The sequence below is a fragment of the Charadrius vociferus genome, unplaced genomic scaffold, assembly GCF_000708025.1.
Source record: "Charadrius vociferus isolate BGI_N301 unplaced genomic scaffold, ASM70802v2 scaffold385, whole genome shotgun sequence".
Classification (NCBI taxonomy): domain Eukaryota; kingdom Metazoa; phylum Chordata; class Aves; order Charadriiformes; family Charadriidae; genus Charadrius; species Charadrius vociferus.
This window is the reverse complement of record NW_009648925.1, coordinates 6,226,345-6,233,186: the sequence shown is the minus strand read 5'-3', so window position 1 is coordinate 6,233,186 and position 6,842 is coordinate 6,226,345.

Sequence of the window (6,842 nt, the reverse complement as noted above, 5' to 3'; positions counted from 1 at the left end):
TCAAGACAAGTAGCCTTCAACACTGCTGTCAAGGCACACTCCCCAGATCACGAGAAAATCATCCATATTGCTCCTTCAAGATTTGGAAGTTCATTGTTTTTAGGCAACATGGTAGGATTCGAAAAAGTCCTAACAATGAACATGATTTAAAGTGGCCTGAAAATGAAAGATTAAATGATACAACTGCTGGCAGCTGTTTCAAAATTATTTCCAAGCACCAAGCCTGTATCAGGAGAACCAGTTTTTAATCAGGGAAAAATAATTTTCTATTGGGGAAAGGTTTCAGAAATGTAATTACCACACTATCCATTTACCCTGATAAAAGGTTCCCAAGCGATAAGATACAACCTGGCAAGAAGACCTCATTTTTCCCCGAGCTTGAGATTATGTCCTAATGTGGGATTTAATGTCTAAAGAAGGTGCTTTATTGAGCTTTCTGAATAGGAGATTGGTGTCCTGTTGCCCTCTGAATAGGATACAGTGTATTTAAGAACAATGGCACTTACTCTGTATCAGGGAATGAAGAGTAATGTGAGGGGGAAAACACGGTGCTGAGGGTAGGCAGTATTTAAAAAGCACTGCTTATCTCAACAAAATGAAAGGTCTTATCTCACATACGTTGTAACAAAGTGTGTGGGAACCTTGCCTTTAATTTAAGAATAGTTACAATAATTGGAAGTAAAAAAAAAAAAAAAAAAAGCTGCATTCAGAAGATGATCTCAGCCATCCAGAAAGGTTCCTTAAACAAGGCATCTGTCTAAGTTTTGGTAATTAGGTAAAAGCAAGTTCTCAACCATATTTCTTCAGTATTATAATTTATCAGAGTGAATACATCTAACAAGAAAAAGGCACACACAGTCTTTTCTTGAAGATCCTCTTCAAACAAAGCAGAAAAGGAAGCAATTAATATCCTTCGCATCTACTCGGACATTGATTCTAAGATTCAGAACCAATATTTATATTCATAAAAACACATATTTGTGTGTGCACACAGAGAGGACCATGAGGCTGCTCTATCTATATGTGTAGAGAGAGACACGAGGCTCAGCACTTTCAAGAGAAGGGCAAGGGAGGGAAGGGAACCTGACAACAGCCTCATCAGATGTTTGGATCTCTTCTTGATATACCTGCTGCCCCCCAACTGGCGAACAAGTGCCAAATAACTCAACACAGCACAGGGAAAAACCAAACACCAAATCCCTCCCATGCCTCCCTTCCAGGCAAACACCCATGGCCAGACCCTGTCCCTCTTCAATGTAGAAGCAAAGCCAACGGAGATCCTACAGGAATCTCATCTCTAATCAGTCACTGCTGGACGTTTTGACTGACTGGGATACTTAGTGATGTAAAATGAAACTGATTTACAGTATTTCTAATGCATCACAGTTTAATTAGTAATATCATCTCTCTGGGCAAGCTTTTATCAATCACGTTTCAATTAATTCAGCTTATAGCTGTCGAAATGTAGGTGCTTTGTGAGTTCACGTGTCACTCATAAATGAAGTGCACATTTGTACAAGGGGGGAGGAAACATCACCAGAACATACTAAACCCTGTTAGAAGGCTGGATCAGGACTTGACATATAGTCAGAGTGGCGATTGTAAAGGTTGCTCCTTTTTCTACATTTATTTTCCCTCAGTGGATTGCACGAGAACTTGCAAGTTAAGGTAAGTTGTGGGGTTTTTTTCTAACTGGTTGCTCGCATACTGATTATGCATCTGGAAAGGGCTAGACCTCTCTTGCTTCACATAGCTCATCACCAGCAATTTTCTGGTGTATATATATATATTCTCAAATGCATGGAAGCTGAGAAAAATCCAGTGTGTCTTTCTGCTTCTACACACTCTCCACAGTGCTGACAACAGTAAAACCAAATAGTTTCCTTTGGCAGCAAACCTAAACAGATATGACCTGGAAGATATCCAGGATATTAGTAGCACTGAAGGTACGGCTCTGATGGAATCTTTCTTCTGATCTTAGAAATGTTTTTGAACCTGATGTTCATTGCATTTCTCATCTGCTCTGTCAACATGGGAGCAATTAAAAAAAAAAATTTACTTGTTTTGTAAAAGGTGAGTGCATTCCTTCTAGGTATCAAGGTAAATGAAGATCTGCTTTCTAGATCTTCTGCCAGGGTTTGGCATTGTCTTTTTTTTTTTTTTTTGGAAGCAAAAGTTATATGAAAGAGTTCAATATATTGAAAAATATCTGCAGCCTGAAGGAAAAAATAATTCCCTTCACCTGAAATACTGCTGAGTAGTATTTATGGTCAGTTCCTGGAAGCGGTGTCCTGTGGACAAAATGTGGCCCTCTACTGCAGTCATACAGTCCACAGTAATAGTATTTTCCTTCATATTATTACCAGTGATCACTAACATAGCTGTTAACGTGCTGCCCTATGAAAGGTATTTGAGAAACCTTCAGAAAGGAATAGGTTTCCTTTTACCTCAGATCACGTGCAACACAGCTCAACACACAACCAAGGCAGTGTCAGAAATGGACACTCCTTCCATCAAAAACATGAATCAGAGTAAAATATCTACATGGATATAAATATATGGGGAAGCGTAATGGGAAAAGTCTTGTGACGTTTCAGAGGCAACGTCCAACATACATAAAAAGCAAGTGTGAGTGTAAAAAAGAAAAAAAAAATAATCTTTTTGCAGCCATATAAGAGAACTTCTGCTGAAGCTACCTTGGACCCCTGCACAAGCCTCATAATTTGGGGCTTTCTTTTGGCATTTTTCCAATCCTATCTCCACTGCACAACATGCTGTAAGCCCTTCTGTATTTAATATGCACCTCCTTTAAATAAATTTCCTAAAACTGCTCTTAATTTGGTTTTGTTTGTTCTAAGGTGCCTTTGTGAGTCATATGATAGGAGGGAAGATTTAAGCAAACTCCTAAAGGATAATGTCATCTTTAGATCATTCTCATTATAATTCATAAGTACTTCTCCACTTGACAGCTCTTCGGTTGCAGTTTCAATCTTACGCTAGTTTTTTCTTGAGAGCACTTTTCAATTTTCCACATTGCTAATAGAGCCTGAGGCGAAGGTAAAAATCATTTGGGCTTCTTGAAAGGATCAATAATTTTTGTGTGCCATGCATTTTAGAATACACAGCATCACTGACACAAACGCTGTCCCTGCACTGATATACGTAACACATCAAATAATGTCAGAAGTAAGCACACAACATTTTAAGAAGAAATATATTCAATAACTACCTGAAATCCCACATGCAGAGAGCAGTGTTAAGTATATCAGAGACAAAGAAAAAAAAGGCTTAAAATAAAGTTACCGGAAGGTTGATTGAATAAATTATTTGCCAAACACCATCATTTTCTCTGTGTCCTGCTTGGACACAGATAGCTACGTAGAGCTTGATTGTCATACAGTTTCACTACTTTTAGGCTTAAACCACCACAAAAGCTGATGGAAAAAAGTTCATTCAGCTTTCCCTGTCACCCATCCAAGCAGTCAAGGATATCTGATCAAGTGCTTAGACATGCTCTGCTCTGCTCAGTTAGCTCAATAAATTATTCATTCAGCACCATGCAGAGCAAATTATATTTTAGGTGGACAGAATTTTTGCTCGCAGTTCACTCACTTACAAGACAAGCAAGAGACTGCAGCAAAAGAAAGGGAAGGAAAGGATCACTAATACAGAACTGTGTGTTTCTCAAGTTAAAGCTTCTAAAGAAATTGCTTATGGAGCACGTTGGGGCTAACAAATTGAGCACTACTGTACTGGTGTGCGTTTAACCCTTGCCAAGAGCATATTATTTCACTTAGGGTATGTTGAAGCCTCTGACAAATGGAATGTTTCTCAGAGAAAGCGAGTGTTGAAGTAACGGTTAATGAGACCACATAGTAAATGAGGTTTTACATAAAGAATTCTCTCACAGACACAAATCATGGGATCGGAGTATAAGGAAGGAGAGAAACATAGCAAAGAGACTCTTACGTTGCTTTCTTCCCCCCACAAATATGCGCCATTCTTTGCCTCTGCCCTCCCTACTACCATTTCCAATATAATTTAGACTGCCTCATCAACTCCCAGTGTCTATAATTTCCAACCTTCGTTTTCCTTCCCCACTGCTGTATTCGAGATCGAATAGGAGACTGAGAATCAGCACACTCAGTACGATTCTGCGAGCAGCTCCTCTGTGCAGGCACCAGAAAATAAATGAATGTCAAGTGTTGATGCGTTGGTGTTTCACATCCGCTTCCCTATACAGCGTTCAGCAGAGCAGAGCACGTTCGGTTATATTTGCGTGTCTGACTTTTACCACAATTAAAAAGACTTTCTCTAACTGAAAATGCTTCACTGAAGAAAGCTGTAATGAAAGTATCTAAAACTAGTCAAAAGTCTTCCACAGAAAAACTTACTTTGACCAAATATTGTTCAGAAAGTTCCTAAGGGAAAAAAGAAATCTCTTATTTGAACAACAAAATATTTTTAAAAACTGGGTGCTACATCTCAACCTAAATTGAATTATCAAAACTTCCTACTGATTCAAGTTTCCTTTTTTTCCCCATTTGGGGAAAAAGGGAAAGGAGGAAATAAGAAATGAGGAGGAGAACCGTAACCCATATTCAGAGAACAAAGTATCATGGGGTTTATTGGTTCCAGATCATTTGGATGAGGCTGAAACAGATGCATAAATGAAGCCATCTCAATGTGAGCATCTGCCCAAAATACATTTTTTCCTTATCAGGTGGGGAAGTTCATTTGTTACCTTTTTTCCCCAGCTTTTCTAACTTGCCATATGACCAGTGAGAGACCAATCCCTGCCCTGCTGGAAGTTCTCTGAACGCTGGAAGAGCTGTGCTTCAGCTTTCCCATCCAGAAGCACCTCCCCAGCTGGATACATGCCTCTGTGTTTTGGTGTCAGGAAGAGACTGAGAGTCTCTGGGTGGCAGAAAGGGAATGTCCCCAAGGGGAGAGAGCTGGGCACCAGATGGGAAACATACGGGTACTGCCCACACCGCTTAATTGGAAAAAGGTCGTAACTGGAGTCGTACCTAACTCAGGCTGAGATCAAAGGTGGAAGGACTGAGCAGTGATCCACTCTCTTCCATGCCAAATGATGCACCTGTGTGGTACTAACTGGAGGGTTATGAGCTACCTTGAGACCCACTTAGCCCACAATTAATGATGATCCTACTCTCCCTCCCAAGGAGAGTGTTATAACTCTTCATTATTCTGACTGAAAGCTCCCCTTCTCCCTATTGATTTAGACAAAATTTGCAAGGTAAAATGTGAGATTAACCGATGCTTCACACTTGAGTAATTTTTCCAATCTGTGAAGGGAAATTGTCTCAATTCACCACTGCAGAAGTCCAGGTAAATACATCGTCTATCCTGTGGCTTGCTTTCTTCTGGCTGCATATTGCTTTTGCCTAAGCTGTTCCTTTGCAGCAGGCCTAAATTGTTTCTCCAAAGTTTTTGGAGACATGTCTTTAATAACTCCCACATTCATTCCTCACTTACTGTGCTGCCGCCCTTTCATCAGATCAGCTTTCTTTCACCATTGTTTCTGAGCTCATTATTCAACATTTAGCTGAACTGAACTGCATTTACCATTCATTAGGTATTTCTAAGCCAGAGGTGATCATATGATCCAATACTTCTTGGATTTCATTGTAGCTTGTTATGTGCTATGTTCCCATGGTTTAGTGGTATGTTTAAATCTGGCTTTGAATACCATCATTGGGAGCAATTTGTATGAATAGCACAAATTGCAAGACACGAAAGATAATGCAGAGCAGCAATAGGAATCTCTATAGCATCACCTGATCAAGCCAGCATGCTAAAATGATGCTGACAAATCTCCAGTTACTTTGGTGATACAAGGCTGAATCCACCAAGCAATAAAAGGGGTTTGAGTCCACTGCTATTAGTGGGCTAAATGGCAGAGTCTCCTACCATGATGATATGCATTACAGAGACAGTAAAATAAATGTTAAAGAACAGAGGAGGGAAAAAATCTGCCTCATTTCCCCAAGTTTTTGAATGGTACATTTCCATTTGAATTGAAATTTTCATTTTTATGTTAAAAAAAAGAAACAGGTTTTGAAGTGAAAAAACAATGATCAAGTCTTTCCTTGCTGCTTCTCTATTTCTCTCCCTCCAAATGGAGGCACTTATTTTCTTTCTAAACGACTCCAGCTCTGAGAAAATTACAAAGATAAGAAATGAAATGAAGGAAGGGAGGGAAAGAAAGGGGGTAGAAGAGGAAGCTTGTTTGGCTCTTTGAACTAATAATAAAACTAAATGAGAAGCCTCCTTTTTATTAGCAAATCAAACTCATTTCTCAGTAACAAAACTTTTCACCCAAACTACCAAACTTTGCATAACCTAACACTGTAAGACGCGCTTAGCCCATTTCTGCAGTGGGACTCAGTACATTGCAGAAATAATTATTTCTCTGCATCTCTTTCTCTGCATACATTCCCCCTTTTAATGGCTTTTGGGGTCCATGTCCCTATGAAAGGGTAAAAGAGGATTTAAAACTGCCTCCTCCTCCTTCATATCTCCAGTTATCTCTGCCTGAGATAGTTCTCAGCAAGGAGTCACCACAAATACATGTTTTGTTTTCAAACAACATTTAACAGTCGCAGATAAACGTCATCCTTCTCCCTAGTTTTCTGCCGGGATAAATATTGCTCTGAGAGCCATTGTGCTGTGGGCATCTTCAGCTCTAGTCATGGACATTGAAACCAGGACCCATCTCTACAGTAGCACCTCCTGCATCTACAGCTCCACACACTTCATACTAACATTAGTTAACCTCCTTCCCTCAGTCTCCAAGAGATACTAAAGTCTTAGTTTGA